We start from the raw sequence: 19,605 nt of genomic DNA on the forward strand, positions 1-19,605 counted from the left end.
AAATTGATGAGAGTGAAATTTTACGATGCGCGCGCACCTGAGACACAAAGTTGTCAGTGTGATTATAGCGTGCGCGAGCGAGATGGGAATAAGACAATCTACAAGTAAAAAGAAATAGAATATGCGTGAAGTTAGCAGCTATGCCAAGAATTTGGAATGACCATAATGACATTTACCTTTTTTTAACAAATAAAGGAGTTTTAATTATTTTTTCAAAGAAATTTAGCAATGTTTTTTCACAAAGACCTATTGTTACTTAGTTAAAAGGTTATTAAACATACCAAGTTTTTAAATTGAATGAATAATATAATAAAATAATAAATAATAATTGTTATTATAATATTAATTAATAATTGAATAATATACTAAATATTATATATTATTAAATTGTTTACTTTAAATATTAATTATTTATTAATTATATTAAAAAAAAATAAAGAAAGCCAAAGAAGTATAACTTCTTACGCGCGTACATAAGTACACGCACCCTTTTTTTATATGACATTTCATTTCATTTCATTCTGTTGTTGAAAATTGTGTAGTGAACAAATGTAAAATATACTGAAAATCGTTTTAATCCCCAAGAACGTGGAATAATCGTGTCAATGTTCGTACGGAAAATCTGTCTTTCACCAAAATACGCTGCAGGGTCCGTCTGGAAATGCCCAATTGCGTGGCACGTCACCTCGTTGTTGTTTCTGGACACTCTTCCACATCTTCGCGCACAGCATCGATATTTTCAGCTGAAAGGCCTGTTTTTGGTCTCCCAGACTTAGGTCTATCCAATGTTGAGCCAGTTGCTTCAAGGCGTGTGGCAAAGCGTCGAATTGTGTGACCAATCGGTGCCGGACGGTGGGGAAATTGTCGACGAAATTCACGTTGTGTTTTTATCACTGATGTATTATTCCGTAACAACATTGACACGATTATTCCGCGTTTTTGGGGAGTAAAACGGTCCATGTTTATTTTCATTGTACATATTTTACATTTGTTCACTACACAATTTTCAACAACAGAATGACAGGAAATGTCATATAAAAAAATAAACAAATTTTCTTTAGTGCCAGTACTTGTGCGGCACCCAGTATAACGCGAAATAGATAGCAATTGAAAACAAAACCGCATCAAGCCTGGATTTAAACGAAGTCATTGATACTTTTGCGAAAACTAAAGGTAGGAAAAAATTGTAAATATAATTGTTATTTAGTCAGTTGGTAGGCCCGACCTTTATATAATAGACCCTTGAATCTTCTGTACTTATTTCATTTTATTAGCCAAGCCTACATCAAGTATTAATTGTAATTTATGTTGTTACTATTTATTATTTTTATCACCTGCCCTGCACAAATAAGAGCTTACGTAGCTTAGCATTTTTAAATTATTTGTATATTTAATATGTTAATTTGATAAAACCTAATCAGTTTACATAGCAGTGGGGCCCCATTTTTTAATTTGCCCCAGGGCCCATGGTCACCTAGCTACGCCACTGACTATACATTAAGGTTTAAATTAAACGACTTAGCACATTTAATCCAATACATTTATCAATAGCCATATATTTTTGAAGTACGAGAGTCAGACCTAGAGCTTAGCGTGAGATTAGATAGAGCTAGAAACGAGACTTAGCGCGAAGGCTGACGCCCGAGAGTCATAGCGCTAAATATCATTTCGGAATCTTACCCTAATATACTTAATAGACAAGTGAGCCATGCGGAATCCAAAGAGGATATGCAATAGCACTGCTCGAACTAAACATAAGAAATTAATTAAAAAGGTTTTCAAAATATATATATTTATTATATAGCTACGGTGTAGGGTACGGTACGTAAGCGGAGTTTCGAATACTCTGAAATTTATAATACGTCAAAATGTTTATAACAGATTGATTGCGCTGATTGCTATCGCAGAAAATTTGTTTAAATGTTTAATTCAAGGAGAATCCGGCATGCCCATATCATATTATGATAACACTAGTAGGATTAGGGCATCGAAACTCGGTTCAATTTTGAAAACCCGGGTTTTCGGGTCTAAGAGTAATCAAAACTTGGGTTGACCGGTTTTTTCGAGCATTTCGATTTTTTTATTGTAATTCAAATTTTTCAAAGTTCTGACGAGCCTGCTCTATTATCTACTACCATATTCGACACGTTTCTATTTTGCTATATTCTGGTCAGTTTTCTCAATGCTGCTGTAGCCATCTGTGTTCGCCTACGGATTTCCTCGTGACATCCTCCCTGGTTACTGGCCCACAAATTCAAAGTCCGCCAGTTCGCTAGAACGTGTGAGGAATCCAGCCCAATCCACTTACTTTTGTCTTTGCCCTGTTAATAGAGAGACCGACCATTTTTGGAAGCTGACATGCTGTATCGTAAATTTCCCCTAATTTTCTTAAACATTAGTGAGTTGTATAGGACTAATTTATTAGATACTTAGCTGTGTTTTTTCTTGAACGATGCCTGTTCATTCTTCTTTATTGTTCCAAGTCCCAATCATAGGTAAGCCACATTTTATTCATTATATTATATTATATTATATTATATTATATTATATTATATTATATTATATTATATTATATTATATTATATTATATTATATTATATTATATTATATTATATTATATTATATTATATTATATTATATTATATTATATTATATTATATTATATTATATTATATTATATTATATTATATTATATTATATTATATTATATTATATTATATTATATTATATTATATTATATTATATTATATTATATTATATTATATTATATTATATTATATTATATTATATTATATTATATTATATTATATTATATTATATTATATTATGTCATACTCACCTCACATCACTCACCTATAATCCGAGGCTACAATCACTTCGATGACGTCATAGCTTGAATTGCGCTAACAAAGTAATTCTCGACCTTAGCCACTGGGGCCTTAGGGGCCAGTCGGTGGTGATACTGATCGAAGATCCTCAGTTTAACATTCCCTTTCTTCTGCTACACTCCACATCCTGGTATAGGAAAATTGAGATTTTGTGAGTTAAAATCTTACCCTAACAATAAACGAAAGCTAAACAAAAAATTTTATAAAGATTTTTAATAGATAATTTTGTTATCAATGGTAATGCGGTTAAAGCTCCTTTCCTTTATGCCTTACAGTTAACGTAAACCTAAAATCTAACAAACGTGCTGCTCTATTTTACATATAATAATTTGCCACAAATAAATTCTCTAAATGATTTAGATTCTTTGTTGTGATTAATACTGAAACCATATTATTTTATTTATTATTTCCATTTTCTGCGGTGCCGATCGGTGGCAAGTACCTAACCTTACTGGGCATAACCAGCGACCTCTTGTGATGCGACTTGACAAATTTGCCAATGCAAACTTAAGCCGTTCAAACGGGAAATCGCTAGGGAAAAGTCTGAGATTGTGAGCACATTGCCAGATTTAGCGAGAAATTGGCCCGCCTCTCTTCCCTGACGACTCTAGCCTTGGTTTCTCGCTGGTATCTGTCAGCCAGTCCATTCCACCACTGCACAGGGAGAATAACTCGCTGGCCCACACCGCGAAGGAGAATGGCCGGCCGATCATAAGATCGGGCGACCGTAAGGGCTGTCTTTTATTTCTGTCTTTTATTTTTTCTTTTTATTTTTGTCTTTTATTTTCATTAATGAAAACCGAGCTGTTGGACATTGAAAGGTAACTTTTATATATACAACCAGCGTTGACCCGCCTTCGATCGGGCAGCCAAATCTTTCTCATCAATCAATCTAGATATAGGTGAATACGCAATAAATTTTAAGCAGCAATTTTTGAGTTTATCACGAGCATACATAAAGATTAAGGCAGGGAGATGTAAAGGTCATTCGTTCGACCATTTTTTCCGACTTACTATGCCAATCTGACTACTACGAAAAAGTATTTTTATTTTCGGCCTTTGGATGTGGCTGAAAATAATTATTATACTTAAGGAATACAAATAATGTAGTTTTATATTGGTAAAAGAATTCTCAAAATTGGCCAGCCATCCATCCTACAACCTGACAAGCTTTACATATTTATATTATCAATAAATAAAATTGATTAACTTTAAGTTAAAGCCTTATAAGATACTTAAATTAGATAATACATATATATTTTATCCAATTTTACTCAATACAAGTCGTTATTCGGTAATTTCCTGTAAGGTTGCATCGTTTAATGTCACTTGATAGGAGCTTTCGTCTGTAAGGATTGTTTTGTGCGCTGCGCAGCGAAAGCTCTGGGCGGGCGGCGGGGCGGGTGGCAAGCGGTGGGCGGCAGCGGGCGCAAATAGCGACAGCAGCGCAGTCGGCAACCTTACCGCTACCCAGCGCCCGTGCGCTCCCGGCCTTTTCCATCGGACCCCGTGACCCTTTAAACAATTTTAATAAACAAAAGAATTGCGGTCTGATCCCCTGACGTTCGACCATCCTTAAAACCAAACCATTCATTGATAAATATAGTGCTAGTGTATAGTGCCATAACCAAGAATACCTGGTCGTTCTGGTCATCTGCTCTTCAAGGTACACGTGATAGAATCGATAGAATCCTTGGTGTACCCATCTCCCCAAGGTCACAGCGAGGTAAACAATTTTCATTCGCATTTAAAGTATTAGACTAGTCACTAAAAATGCAGGGAAAAAGCTAATGATTTACTTATTAAAATTAAAAGCAGGACTAGGTCTGAAGTTTTGCATCGATTTGTGTAAGTGCATGACAGTTAGTGACCTATTTTCGTAAGAGCTCGAAAATACAAGGTTTGGCACAAAACGTGTGGTATGCAATTAAAATTTTACAAACTTTTTTAGATGGTAACAATGTTAAAAATCTAAATGCAGGAAATCCATCTTGATTGCAATTTTTCTATAGGTAATAAAATACATATAGCTAAAGGCGGTATGTGTTTAAAGCTCGAAGCTTTCATAAATAAGAAAGTGAGTCTATTAATATGCTTTAAGCTGCTAACAGCTTTAAATATATAACGTTATCTTGCAAGGTATATCGAAATCCTACGAAGGCATCTGCTAAAATTTGCAATAGGATTAGAAAACCATACTACTGTTTTTATGATATAGGATTATTAAAACACCAAGCCGCTTCATCCAGTTATGGTACAAGTTACATCTTGATACGTCTAACTGAATTACTTGCCAGAAGCCAGAGCGGTTAATAAAATACAATTGGTTTCATGCTATAAACCAATATTTGAAACAATTTATTCAAAAGGTTATGCACATTGGATCTCATGTGAAGAGCTTTCTTTGTCTTTGTCGTGAAGCGTCTCTATGATACTTAACAAGTTTAAGAACTTAAGTGTTAGTGAAGTTTGAAAACATACTTTTATAATCTTGGGAATTGAAAATGATTGGCGAAATATATTCCATTTCATTCATTTTTAAAGATTTATTTAGGGAGATAGTTACATATGTGACATTACTAAATAGGAAATACACTGCGTTTATCTTTTGTGTGACCAAGGTTATATTGAATCTCTAAATAACACAGCAATGATTTCTTCTGTTCCATAACTTTGTCTAGTTCGGTTCAAAGATAATTTATTTCTCAAAGAATTACATTCACTAAATGAGGAATTTTAGAGGTTAGTAATGTACATCGTTTTGAAACTATTTAAAAATGAGCTATATAAAATAAATATATTGGTTGCTAAGAATATGTGCAATATTTTTTTACTAAAGTACAGGTAGGTCGCATCTATGTTACAACACGCACTGTGTCACTAATGAATAATTGTAATATTTCTTAGACGCCCGTTCACAGATATAAAGATAGTAGTAGAAGTAATTTTTTTATGTTTTGTAAATACATATTAATGCTATTACTTTATATCGAACTTTTACGATTTTTTATATTACCATAACTAAACATATCAATTATGCCAATAACATAAGTATCGCCTGAATATTTTGTTAATTACGTTAATTTATATGATTATCTATTTTTGTATATAATGTAGTAATGTTTTTAATTATTATTTCCAATTAGTTTAGACGTCTAAAATGTAATATACGGTATTAAGTGAAAACATATTTGTGGCGATCATTAACTTCTATTGAACGACCTCCTATAAAACAACGAATGCAGAATAGGTAATTTAAAGCCAAGAATAATATGCATACAACGAAGAATAGAATATAGGGAAGTAGGTCTATGGGCGACCTCTAGGTATCTTATATTGATCCATAAAGCCGAGTTCACTTTATGTTGAAGGTATCGATTTAATTGACTGTTATCAATTCAAACTATTCACAACAGTTTAAATGATAATAAATCAGAAAGAATCGATTGAATCATAAATTTTAAACCATTCTGGTAATTGTTGAGCCATAGCGGGTCACTTTAAATGCGGGCTATTAAAGATATAGCTCCATAATCGCAGAGAGAGTTTTATCTATGCTCCATATCACTCGAAAGGGTGTTTCCTATGCTAATGTATGTAAAAAGCATTTGTTAATGTTACGTATTGAAGTTGGTAACTCGGGAACTTTTGTTACGGGTTACAAAGACTGCCCATAAGAAATATTAATTTAAAGAAAGCTAATAGTAAAATTCGTGCTAGAAACCGCGAGGGTAGGTTAAAAAAAGGGGTTGCAACCCTCGATATTATTGCGTGGTTTCGTGACGATCAAACAAAAGATTTGACTCATTTTAGGTTCAATACTCATTATGAAACCTACTAATAAATTAGTTAACCTGAAAAATAAATTAGTTGAAAATCTTTAAAACTTGCCTCGAAATTAATGAAATTGTTTACGCATTCAATATAAATACAAATAAAGTTCTACGTAATGGTTTTTAATAATGGTCTTTGGATTTGTAAATTAAACTATTCTTTATGAATTATTTATGTAATCTGATACGTCGAAAGAAACGAAACGTCGTACGAAAAGTTAAATCCCATCAAATTACGTCGAGTGTGTGCATATGCCGATAGCACTATAAAGATCTACAATTTATGGATATCAAGATGTCATCTTGCTATTAAATCGAGTCGTAGACTTTCTATTAGAAGAAGCGACTGTTGGTGGCAAAGCAATACACTTTATATATAAAATCAACAATTCGTATCAAATACTGTACGTATTTAGGGTACGAATACGGGGCGCTATTATAGTTTAAAAGAGATCAGTTTTATTAATAAGCAAAAAACCTTAATGTTATCAGTTAACAATTATTATATACCGGGATGACGTTTGTCGTCTAAAGGTAGGCGATATCGATCGCGTGGCCCGCGGCTAGAACAAAAGAGCCTTCCCAGCTATGGCGCGATTTAACTGGCAACAGGTTGTAATTTTTTCAAATAGCGATAACATTCTATTTTCAAAAAATATTACGATCTTGTTACAGATAATATAAGTATTGTCTATAAAACAGATGACGATATGAAAAACAATATCTGAAGCACAAAGGTAGGGGCCTCATAGCCTAGCGGTCTTATTAAGTGGCAGCTAGGTGAGGGGTACCGGGTTCGATTCCCGGTTCGAGGGCAATTTTTAATTTAATTTAAATTTGTTCTCGGACTTTGGGAGGGTTGTGCGGTACTGGGCGAGTGCTTAAACCGTACATGGAGGACACGGTCGAATTTCTGAAGGCAAGCACGAATTATATAAAAAAATCTTATACTTGACGCTGGCTAATGCACAAACCGTACCAGAGCCATAAAAAAAAGCACAAAAGTAATTTTACGAATATTATCAAATTCCATAACACCAATAAAAAAATAAGAAAATGTTATAGAAACAAATGACATACAAAATCAGCACGTTCTAAGTTATTATTAAGTTTTTTTAAGAAAATTCACAACGTTAAGATTAAAAGCCCAGGAACTTTCCCCGTAATATAGATATTACATTTTCTTCAAATTTCAGCCAATTCAAGCTTCAATTTTGTAAAGTAAAATATAAACGCTTATAACAACTGAGTATAGGGGGGCGTCCATAAATTACGTAAGGTGTTTAAGGGGGGGAGGGGGTCGAGTCAAATCTCATTTAATCTTACGTTGGAGAGAGGGGGGGTCTCGGCATATATCACGCAATTATTTTTTTTTAAATAGGAAGATGGTTGACCCTAAAGGCCATCTCTGCAACTTCCCGCTAACTCCATACCTAAACGCTCAACATTTCACTTATTTCGTTTTAGTCGTAAATAAAAGCACGAAGCAAATTTTTACTTTTTTCAATAACAATCCAACGCGTTTACGTAAGGAAACCACATTTTGAAAAATCTCACGTGAGATTGGGGGTTGGGGGAGGGGGTTGAATAAAATCTCACGACATCTCACCAGGGGGGGAGGGGGGTACAGAAAATTTAAAAAAACACCTCTCGTAATTTATGGACGCCCCCTAGGTTATATTTAAATTGCCATCCATTTTTTAATACTTTCTTTAAATATGTCTTAGTTAAAATTACTCCTGTTCATAAATATTTTGCTAAAATACCGGAAGCTGGTTCCTTTGTATGTGCCAGTGAAGTACTTTACGTATGTTATGGTTTACTTCAAACCCGGTATGTAAAATAATTATTTTACTTACAAATTATACAAATATATGCTTCCTGCTCAGCTTTTCGTCGCTACAATTATTGAGCTTTTAGGTCGTGTCTTATATGATCGACATAAAAGAGTAGATTTATATGTATGTGAGTGAGGATAACAATACTTCAGATTTTTTTAAAACTACACGGTATCATTTAGATCTTCAGGGACTTTTTTGATTACGGTACAGATAGTAGAGGAAAATTCATTTGTAGAACCATCGGTGGGCCATCCTTCAATTGAATCCTTTGAATTGAACATATTTTGAATAGATAGAGAATAGATTTTATAAGATTGAACTTAAAGTGTAAAATTGTACGAGTCGTAATAATCATAAGTTATTGTATTAATGATGTGCATACTCGATTGCCAAGTTATCTGAAATATCTTTATGACTACATAATTTTATATATAGATATACTTTAACCAGCATCAAAGTATATTAACCATTCAACAGAGCCCTCATCTAACAAAACACGCTAACAATGTTTATATTACACGTTGATGTCTATTTTTCTTAAACTTTATTAGCTAACATTGAAAAACGCTGTCATAAAATGTTTTACGGACAGGTTAATTTGCGAACGTATTATTTGACTAGTTTTGAATTTAGAAGGTCTATTTTAAAATAGTTTGCATCCTTTTTTTAACTTAGAATATATTATAATACTTTTATAATCTATGGTTACGTTTAGATATTGCATATTGTTTATCTGTAATGTTACATTCCAAGTTACATCTAATTTTACATGAATTTTTTTAATAACCTTGAAAAATAAACCCATCTTGATGGGCATATTTACATTAAAACATTCTATGAATTCAGCGTCTTGACCGGATATAATTTTTCATTAAGTTTCCTGCTGTCGCCTTATGTAATGACAAGAATATTACTGCTAATTTTAAACTTCCCCTGTGTCTTTTGGACATCTCCTAGAGTTCTGTGCCGAACATAACTGATTATGACTGACTTCAAACAAATGAGGCAAGAGAAAAATATTTTTTTCAATGGTATAATAAACATAAAAATATATGGCATCTTAAGGCATTCCCAAAAATATTATTTAATACAAATTTATTCTGTGTCTGTGCCGCAATAGTTTCTTTAGTTAAGATTATTCTGTCGTAATGAGGTGACAATTGTCAAAATCACCAAGCAGTTTTCGTGGTTTAATTACAGCTGTAAATAGCTTCATCAAACGCACGAATACGAGCACCGAATGGCCCAATCTCGTTAGAATTCCACATGACTTGCCAACTCCATATTGTTTACTTCACGCATTATATCAAGGTTAAATATTTTTTATCATTCCGCGGAAGCGCCATCATTTTTGAATTACGAAAATAACCTTTCTCTACTTTACATCTGTTGTATAATTATTACAACTGTTATATGCGAACGATGAATGTACATTGAAGACGTTTAACGACCGCTTTTTATACTCAAACCCAATCCAATTTTTACTACTAGAGATTGATATTTTTTTTTCATTTCTCATAATCTACTTTTCAATAACCGATAGATGGATCGATAGTCAATCTGTTTTTGTAAACCCATCTTTGGGAGGACCGATCGGTATTTTTGGATTGACATTTGAATGAAAATGACAGATCGACGCTTTCTATAAATTATCTTTGAATTCGACAGATCGAATTTTGACATTTATCAATCTAAATTTGGGATCTTCCCACTTTGACCGATTCACGAATGTTGCGGTGGTGTTTTGTTTAAATATTTAAATAGAGAATCTTATAATCATATGAACATTTCGATCACCTCAGCCTCTGTCCTCCAAATAAAGAGCCGCTTAACTACTTACGTAGTTTTGTTAGTAACTCACATGGCGCATAACCCTAAGGTCCTATTAATTCCCAGGAGAATAGTAAATTCATCAACAAAATGGAAGTGGAAAAGTGTGCGGATGCCATATAGTAATTGGACTTCAAATCTTGATATTCTGTAGTTGATATAAATTTAATAAAGTATGATATGATATGTACGATACAAATAATATAAGAATTGACTTTGACTAATAATGTAAAATGTAAAATTCCTTAAGACAAATTTGCGCGCCATTGTGTGTGGCAGAATATGAGAACTTACGTTTGTACCACCTTACACATTTTTGTGCCATATTCTTGCAATAAATAATTATTATTATTATTCTGCTGAATTAAATCAAAAGTAGCTATCTTTTAAATCGTAAGCTATACAAAATTAGCTTTCAGTAACAAGAGCTACTTACGTAAAAAGAGCTCTGAGATTGCTATTATTGTTTGAAGTGCCAAAAACAAACAAGACTGTCAAAAATATAAACAAATTCTTGCCTATTACCACCGTGACAGATCTTACACAAAAGTTCTAAAAAGTTTTAACAAAGTTAAGAGTTTAAAGCCGGTTGAGTCGTTCACTAATCGTATTTTTATTATACTGAGCATCTCTTCTGTTTCAATTCAAACATTTCATAACATTTCAGAGATTTGTTACGAATATTACGATCGTGATGTCAGTAACGTAAACTGTGCTTATAATAACGTTGAATTATAGCTTTGTGTGTTGGCTTCTAATACGGATACTCGTGATGTTTTAGAAGAATTATATCCACGTAATTTTTTTTTTTGACAATTTACACCAATTGACCTAGTCCCATGCTAAGCTGGTGAAGCTTATGGGTACTAAGCAACGGATATACATACATATTATACATAGATAGACCTAACACATATAAATACATATTTAAACACCCAAGTCCTAAGCACAACACCAAATACTCATTACATCGATGTTTTGTCTCAGCCGGGGATCGAACCCGGGACCCATGGATTCGCAGTCAGGGGTACTAGCCACTAGACCAATGAGTCGTCAAAATATGACAAGAGTATGCGCTTGAGAATTGATGGAGTCTTAGATCAGATCACGGAGGTGGGTCTCACTTTGACACAAATTGTTGGGAAAGAATCATATTACCCCGTTTCGTTATTGTGCCCCTGTTATTTGAAGAAGTATGGTTTTAGGTAAAACTGCCTTTGTCTCTGTGACACGTGATGCGTACGCCAGATATACCCATGTCTAAGAATAATGAAATTCACTAAGAGCTCGCCCACTGTGTCATTGTATGCCTCCCTTAGTTATGACAGCGAAAAAAAAAAGTTAATTTGTTGACAATAATTTACCCGTTTACTTAATTATGACTCGTATTTTGTATTTAAAAGGCTATTTTAATTCGTTACATGGAGCACCTTCAAAGCACATTCGTCGTTATGGCGTTAAAGTTGTTATCATTCCTTATCTCCTAATGACGTAATACCACGAACACAAGTATTCCATGGCTCTTCGAAACCACTTCATGTAACGTTAACTAGACATTAGCTTATTTACTTATCACACTATTAAGCTGATATACGATAACTGGACGTAATGATAAGTTATATATAACCAAACAATAGCGAATGCTGACTAATACAAAATGTGTATTTTACTTATTTTTTTATATATATTAGTAGGATAAGGGAAATTTAAACAACAGATAATACAATATGTTTCTTTTTTTTAATGTCTCTGGTTTGAGCACGATGTCAATGTCTGTGGCTCAGAGGAGGTTGTGATATATCAAACTCATTTTAAATTTGGAAATCTGAGCCAATTTTAAAATTGGAACATGCGAGCCAATTTGGGAGGGATTCAATGTTTGATTCAGTACTTAATCCCAACTTTAGCTTTGATCCAATGCGGTAATGCCAATACATCTCAGGGACATCGAAACTTGCATTTTATCTAAGTCAGCCCTGACCCACTTGCTAAGGCTATACTGTTTCAACTTACGTTTTTCCTCTCAACGTACCGGCTCGTTAACGAGGGACTTTTATTTATTTTATTCAGGGCATAACAACTCTCCTTTTCTATTTATAAACCTTTGGATATTACAGGGTATGATGTTTTTAATTGGTGCATTCGAAACTGAGCTTAATTTAAATGTCATGGAAAGTATTAACAAAATTAAAAGTTCCTTAGATTTTAATATGTTTTGTAAAAAACGAACATTTCAAGTATTTGCCTAATTATTAAAAATGTAGCTTTATATTGTGTAATATAGGGTAATGTTTTTAATACTCGATTGTATTTGTGTGTATGTAGGTAATAGGCAATAAGTCAGCCCTCCAACGAAACAATTACAATCCTATACTTTGCCAAAAATGGAGCGACCATTATTTACACAAATAGCTAATTAAGAAAAATTTCCACGACAACCTCCCTAAACAAACGAATTTCCGTAACGACAATGAAAATGGCTATTATGAGCTTCAGAAAACTTAAGCGTAAAATGTGAGTAGCGTCGGAAGTGAGGTGCTTGGCGGAGTGCCAGCGGCGCTGTCACTGATGTTAAACGGAATCTTTTTGCTGCAGTTTGCACTTCGATTCGAATTTTATGTTACAAAGTTCCACAAAGAATTTTGATGCTAATGACCTTTATTAACTGGAATGCGTAACTTGAAATTAATAAACCGGAGGTATACCGCCAACAAAAAAGATAGCGGGAAAAGATTGGACATTAGTAGTGGAAGATGAGAGAATAATAGAAGAATTTGGTGGAGGAGGTCGTGTACTAATGTTAAATATAACAACATAAACTTAGGGTCTGTTTCACAATGTACGGATAAGTTCTACATAAGTTGCAAATTCGTTATTTATTACTTATTGGTAGGGTAAACACTTTTGCGTTTCACGACTGTCAGATAGCGTTATTCGTCACATAAAGTCCATCATAAGTATGAGTCCGATGAAGTGTCAAATAGCACAATTTATCTTCCAAATCATTTATGTGTTGAATAGCTATTTGGTACTTTATCCATACTTTGTGAAATGTTAATGTAATCCTTCTTATAGTACTCGAACCCATAACACAAGTTTCCCCAGCTTAGCATGGGACTAAGTCAAATGGTGTAAATTATCTTTAAAAAAAAAAATAGTTCAGGAAATGAAAAATACTTTTACATATTTTGTAAGATAAAATAACATAGGGCTTCATATAATAATATATCCCAATATATATTGCAAATAATTAAAAGGCCTTTTTAAATGGAAGTATTTCAATATCAGAAAAGAGCTAAAAAGATATTTTGCACGCCGTATGACTAAATTATAAAGGTGGCAGTCTAACCAACCTTCCTAGATATTTTTACTTCCTCTTAATACGATCAGTTTATCAGAACTTAAAATAGCCTAGTGAGAGTAATTACAATTGCAACATCATTACAGCAGAGCCAAGTTTACGCTTTCTTAGTCAATAATAGCGTACAGGTGACGCGTGGTCTATACTCGGCCAATGGTCTGGGGGGATGCCAGTCAGGCTTGCCAACTGGGTCTAGCCACTGCACCAACCTTGCTGCAGTTTATATTTCGCGTAACGTAATTTTAACGACCAAATGGTTATTGTTATAAGAAATAATAAAAAAAGTGCGTGCGTACTTCTTTGAAAATTAATTATTACTAAGGTAAAAGCCCCAATAGATGATCATGTACCAGTATATGATCACTCCATGTATTTGTATATCTATATTCACTGTTTACACACTGTATACGTACTAATGATAATATAAATAAATAAAAAATCTGCGTTTACTGCACAAGACGTTATGCGACAGTTCTAATATGTAACTACTAAACGAATACATCAACCAATAGCGTGTATTTTTTCTCTACCTCCCTTATTCTCTCTCTCTCAATCTTTCTCACTAAAGCTCTCTCCCACCTCTCGCTCCATGGCACTGTGCGTGATGCGACGTTCGCTCTGTCTCACTCTCTTTCTCGATCTTTCTCACTTGCTTCAATCAAATAGCCATGGAGTGAGAGTAGGGATACTCTCGCTCCATGGCTATTTGATTCATGCTACGTTCACCCTTTCTCACTCTCTCTCAATCGGTCTCAATTGCGCTCTCTCTTTTTTTCGACGAAAACGCTGCACATCTTCGTGACGCTAATATTATTATTATTGCGTTTCATCAGGAATAAACATTGCAAGTATTTTTTAATAGTTCATAATGTAGCTTTTCGTTTCCAAAACAAATGTATTAAATCCGAAAACAAGGTAACTAGTTTCGTAATATAAGAAATAGAGGTTTAATACTCAATAATTTATAATAATTAGCACGTGCTATAGTGAAGGCAAACGTCGTGAGAAAACCAGCATGTCGCAAACCTAAAAATCGATGTCATGAGTCAGACACAGAAAGAAGTCTTATCACTTTAAAATAAAAATGACCGAGAAACGAATTCAATTTGAGGCCTAGATTCATTGAGTTTCACTGTATTATTTTTCATGAATAATTAACCGTGTAATTAAATATAAATTAAGGGCCTCATAGCCAAGCGGTCTTATTAAGTGGCAGTTAGGTGAGGGGTACCGGGTTCGATTCCCGGTTCGAGGGCAAGTTTTAAATTAATTTAAATTTGTCCTCGGCCTTTGGGTTGTGCGGTACCGGGCGAGTGCCTAAACCGTACATGGAGGACACGGTCAAATTTCTAAAGACAAGCACGAATTATAACAAATCCTATACCCTATATATATATATAAGCCATTAAAAAAAAAATAGATGTTTAATTTTAGTTTTTTTTAATTAACTGGACAGGACAACAACTGGCGGGCTCACCTAATGTTAAGTGATACCACCGACCATGGACACATTGCCAGAAGGCTTGCAAATATGTTGCCGGTCTTTTAGAATTGATACGCTCTTTTCTTGTTTCTTAGTCTGTTCTTCAAATTTTATTTCCTTTGGAGTAGTGGCTCTTGGACCTTTTCTCTCGTGGGGTCAACTGCACGGTAATTAAAGATTTAAGTTGGCTCTTACCAGGGAGTACCGGTGACCCCAGAGCTAGTGTTTTCCTCGAACGAATATGTATCTCAATACAGCGAGGATATACTGCCAGCATTAAAAGTACAGGCCACAGGGACCTAACTTTTAATGTTTATTTTGGTTTTCTATTTTTAATTATTACTATGAAGGTTAAGAGAAAGATAAATTAGCGTCTTTTATCAATTAAATACATGGTTAGTTAGTTAATTAATGTATTTTTACACGCTTTATATTAGCTTCACCTATATGTATGTATGTAACCGACTCCTTCGGACTCGATTTTGACCCACTTTAAACGGACAGATTTTATTCAAATTTTGCGCTCCTGTCAAAGATCGATGACAATGCAGTAATCCGAAAAAAAAAATTAAAAAAAATTTACTAAAAAATAAATAATAGTTTAAAAAAACTAAAAAACACGCTTTTAAAGCACATCAAACTAAAATGTGAAAAATAATTCCTAATTTAGGCTGAAAATGGTAATGAACAAAAAATACTGGTATTATTGTGAAAAAGCGTGGGGAGCTCTATGCCATATTTTTCGTCTATAGAGCAACTATGTATGTTTATAACTCTATAAATGTTTATTGTTGTTTTTTAATCTCTTCTTCGTTTTACATAATTAAATATTAACAAAACCTCAAACATTGGATAGGGATAGACATCATTATTTATACTATAGGTTAGCTTGTCTAAAGATCTGTATTTATTTCTGTTTTCTTTATAGGCATATCTGTTAGTTACGTTAGCTTACTATGACTGATATATAACGTAGATTTTTGACATTCGCCATATGAAAATATAATGATCACGCCCATCCATCCAAAAAGAATCCATCATTTTTGTTGTGCATCAACTGAGGTTTCCACGCTCCTTCTTGCGGTTGAGCGCCCCCACTAACGATGCTGACAAATAATAATAATAACGCCACTTTAATCCCATACTATAAAAATTACAAATCAGATAGGTATTAGTTTGTAGGGTTAAGGCCTCCTCCTAAACTTTCCATTTCTCTCTGTTCTTTGCTTTCCTCAGAAACCTTTTTGATGTCGTTAGCCCATCGAGTTTGTGGTCTTCCCATGTATTTACTAAGAGGTACTGAGGTAAACAAAAATACGATTTTACGTATTCTTTTTGTTTTAACAAGTTCCAGTGACAAAAATTTGTCATAGTTAAAAATATATATAGATTAGTGATTTAGTCTGGTAGCGCAGAATTTGATCCGACCTCGCTCTTCAACGTTATTTCGGTCCCTGATATTTTATTCATTATAACTGAAGGTCTCACAGACTCGAAATTGTTCGGAGTAACGTGATTCAATCAGGCTGGTGATACAGGGTCAAAGCACTGACTAATAATTCATTGTAAAAAAGTATTATAACATAATGTAAAGAGATTGGTTTTTTCTATCGTCCATTTTCAGTTTAAGTTATTATTAAGAAATTCACTTAAATCTTTTGTATAATTACAACACTGAGATGTTTATGTTCTATCAACTATAAAGAGTAATCATTTACACGATACTCTAACATGCAACGAACATAATATAAAGCTAATGAAAACTCCCATATGCAAATTTCTCATTTATTTCATATTTAATAAACATCAATCGCTATAGCCCCTAGTGGGCCTTCTTGCGTGCGTCCAACTTCGAACAGCTATTGTTTCGAGGTCCTTGACAACTCCATCCCACAAACGCGGCCTCGCTCTACTGGGTTTTCTCTTGTTACCAGGTTGTGAGTTCAGTTCAGGGGTTGGTTATTTCGGTACACATGTCCCAATCCGTTGAGCCTGTTGCATTTTAAAATTTGGCGATTTTGGTATCGTCAAGGATGGATTTTAATACTATATATATATATCATTTAACACTCCTAGGTATTTTAAATAAGAACGTGATAATAATTCGTTTTATTACTAGGCTACCACAGCGCAGTGATTATGAGCGCGACTCTCTATGCTTGGCTCGTGCGTTCAACCCCTGTCTTGCAGGTTTTTCTTCTATAACCCGCAATTGATATATGCTTGAACAAATTTACACTGCAAGGAAACAAGCATAATATCTTAAACATGAATGTAATATAATTTACAATAGACAGAAATAAAAAAATATCTAATACATACAGATCTGTGGGGCCAGGATTTAAAGGTTGTAACGCACTTGAATGTTAGGAAATGATTAAAGAAATAATTCATATATTAATATTCATAATATAGGCCAAGACATGTCACGGACAAGACGTAAACAAAAATGATTTCTGCTTTCGAACTTTAGACATGATCGTAAATATTTACAAGTGAAACATACATATATATTCCAATGTTATGTATATTCTGCGGGATAGTACAAAGTCGTAAATGAAAATTTATCGCTGCAACAGACAACTAGAACGTATTTTTGGCTTTTATTGTTATGAACATCATAATTATCATGTGAATCATTGTAACTAATTAATGTCAGTTTTGTATATGTAATGTATTTTTTTTATTTTGATTTTAAGGGGATGGTGTGTGGCCTGTAAGTCATAGTCGTAGAATAGTGACGGATCTGTCAAATAGTAAACTTTACAGAGCAGCCATTTCAAAATAATATAATCATGTTAGTTTTTGTCATAACTATTATATATTCTGTTATAATGAATATTGGCATTCAAGCAAACAAAAGGGTTTATTTTGAAACAAGATAAAAATAATAACATTAAATTACACAGTTTTCTAGAAAAATCACATGTTTCTACCAAATCCGTCACTTTACCGACTGAATAATTTGAAACTTAGAACACATTGATTTTTTTAATGTAGCCATAATTATTTAGTCAATGTAGTATCCAAATATGATAAAAAGTGGATTTTGGATTTTTTTCAAATTCGACATTTTTCTACGTTCATGACGGTATATATCACTTTTAACAATAAAACGGCTGCTGTATCCATATATTTAGATCATCTCGATAGATTTTAATTATATTAGACATTTAGGCTGACCCCTTTAATAGCGATAATTATACGATAAGGAATATTAAGGACCACGTCTGCCACAATGGTAGCACTGCGTTATCAATTTGACACCCCCTGTTGCTCGTGTCTGGCTTTATTTTTTTTTAAATAGACTTTTTTACATTATCATCATAACTCGAGGTTTCGATTGCTACGCAAATCGTAGTACGCGTGAGACTGTATAAAATTGACAAATAAATTTGCTTTTTTTTTCGAAGATTTTATGACATAACTATATTAGAAGCAATTGAAGTTTTGTCATAATAAAATGGTATTGGCACTAACCCAATCTATTACCACGACTTGGGAACGATGTAGAGACCAGATACAATATTACAAAGTTTATTTTATATGATTATAGCCTACGGTCATCGGAATTCCGTAATGTCGTATCGAATACTTAAAATACTCTCTGAATAATATTTATTTTAGATGAATGATTCAGCGAATTCACAAGCGATAAATCGGAGACCACTAGAAGTTTAAAAATGCGTATTGAATGATGGATATAAATATAGAAATGAGATTGAAGTGCTTATAAACAACTGGCAACAAAAAACATTTCTCCCAATGTTCGTTCGGATTTATAACATGAAAATATTTAGATAATGATTTTTTGTTCTGGCCTGCGATTCTGTAACTCAATTTTCGAACTCGCACAGCGGTTTTCGCAGCGGCGATCGCGCTCAAATCAGTCGTGAAGCAGTCATTTTACGATTTGGCATTCTGATAAGGAGGCTTGTAGTTTACTGTTTAAAGTGAGTTACAGAATCGCAAGGCAGTTCTCTTTTACGTTCTCTATTATAACGTACGTGTTTTAAGCAGTTTGTTAAACACTGTAATAATTATAGCAAAAGTAATTGGAAAATCGCTATATCCCAAGGAATAGTTTGACAAAAGTAGTTTTTTAGATATTGTCATATAACAGCACATGCGCGAACGTTCCCCCAACACAACTTCCGAATACAGTGCACTGTTACCATAGTAAGCTCGAATAAGTTTAAACCAATTCCGAGGCCGTGTATTCTTAAAAAAAACAGTTTTTATATTCAAATAAAATCAACCAAGTTCCTTATTCAGTTTATTTTAGGTCGACGTGAACAAAAACATTCCGTAAAACTGGGTTCGAAGCGTTTACCTCATATAACAGCCATCTCAGTTTGTCGACAGTGAA

At 33.6% G+C, this 19,605-nt stretch overlaps 1 protein-coding gene across 4 annotated transcripts in view; it reads left to right on the forward strand.

Moving 5' to 3' along the window:
- The first annotated feature begins 4,324 nt into the window (after positions 1-4,324).
- The window catches only part of LOC125057175 (potassium voltage-gated channel protein Shab), a 43,480-nt gene continuing 28,199 nt past the window's right edge, over positions 4,325-19,605 (forward strand). For all 4 annotated transcript variants that reach the window (XM_047660683.1, XM_047660684.1, XM_047660685.1 and 1 more), the window contains exon 1: positions 4,325-4,614. The gene's annotated coding sequence lies outside the window, so the exon portion shown is untranslated. The remainder of the gene's footprint in view (positions 4,615-19,605) is intronic.

This window comes from Pieris napi, chromosome 16 (genome assembly GCF_905475465.1).
Source record: "Pieris napi chromosome 16, ilPieNapi1.2, whole genome shotgun sequence".
NCBI lineage: Eukaryota > Metazoa > Arthropoda > Insecta > Lepidoptera > Pieridae > Pieris > Pieris napi.